Source organism: Chaetura pelagica, unplaced genomic scaffold (genome assembly GCF_000747805.2).
Source record: "Chaetura pelagica isolate M959 unplaced genomic scaffold, ChaPel_1.0 scaffold494, whole genome shotgun sequence".
NCBI lineage: Eukaryota > Metazoa > Chordata > Aves > Apodiformes > Apodidae > Chaetura > Chaetura pelagica.
Genome location: NW_009952992.1, coordinates 401,436 through 402,947, shown reverse-complemented (window position 1 = coordinate 402,947; position 1,512 = coordinate 401,436).

The window sequence follows — 1,512 nt, the reverse complement described above, 5'->3', positions numbered from 1 at the left end:
GAAACGTGTGGGCAGGCCTTGCTTTTTTCCTTTGTGCAGCACAACAGCAGCACCAAGGCTGATGACCTGAGGTGGCTCTGGGAGGCCATGCCTCTTATCCCGGGGGAAAGGGCTGCAGCCCAACCCCAGCACGGGCACTGGCACCCCCACAGAGTGTAGCATCATCTTCAGGAACAAGCAGAAACCCCCAAAGGCACCTTCCAGTTTCTGCATCTTCTGAGAAGCAGAGAACCATCCAGGTTGAAAAAAACCTTCAAGATCATCAAGTCCAACCACCAGCCCTGCACCTCCAGGGATGGTGCCCCCACCACCTCCCTGGGCAGCCTGTCCCAAGGCCTCACCACACTTTCAGTGAAGACCAAATATCCAATCTGAACCTCCCCTGGCACTTTTTCCACTCACCTTCCTTTGGGCTTTGCTCAGTTGCTGGGACAGGCTCATGATGGATTTCTGCAGCTGGACCACAGGCTCAGTGTCACCAGGCCAGTTCTGATAGGGTGTGCTACAAGTCTGGAATTGGTGGCTTCCTGTTGTCTCTTGACTTCCAGGGCTCAGGTGGGAAAAGGCTGAATTGGACCCTGCCCTTGGTGTTGGGATGTTTCCTGCCTGTTCCAAGGTAAAGAACATAAATGGACAGAGCTTAGGAAATGAGCTCAGTGCAGGAGATCTTGGCAGCATCTCACAGAACCAGAAGAGGACTGTCACCAACTTGATGGCAGAGTCTTCAACAACTGTGTTAGGCAGAAAAGCCTTACTTTGCATTAGGAGTCCTGAAAGGAAGGCTCTCAATGAAGATCTTTGGTGTTACATACCTCTCCCCTAGAGCTTCTGGTCACCCTGATGCCTTGTACTTGGAGCACATCCCAGCCCTCTGGCTGGAGCTCTTGGCCACAGCTGCTGGGGGAGGACACAGGTCCCTGCTGCACCCTCTTCTTCCTCTGCAGGAAGCGCCAGAGCCTCTTCATGGCTGGGTGGGAATGGGCACTGCACAGCCTGGCCTCTCCCTGGGGCAGGTGGGACTCAGGGGGTATGACCTGAGGAGCAGCAGGGATGGCCTGAGCCAGCACCAGCTCCACCAGCACCACCAGCAACGGCTCCAGCAGCGATGGCAGCAACGGTGGTGGCACCGTTGGCACTGGCAGCAGCACCAGCAATGGCAGCACCAGTTCCTGCTCTGCCAGGGATGGCAGCATCAGCTCAACCAGCACAGCACCACCAGGGACTGGGTGTGTGGGGCTGTGCCAGTGCCCCAGGTCCTAGAAACATGGTTGTCATGGAGTCATGGAATCATGGAATGGTTCAAGTTCCTTAAAGGGCCCTTGCAGATCATCCAGTTCCAACCCCCTGCATGGGCAGGGACACCTCCCACCAGCCCAGGCTGCTCCAAGCCCCATCCAACCTGCCCTTCAACACTGCCAGGGATGGGGCAGCCACAGCTTCCCTGGGCAACCTGGGCCAGGCTCTCACCACCCTCAAGCTAAGAATTTCTTCCTAATGTCCAACCTAAACTCC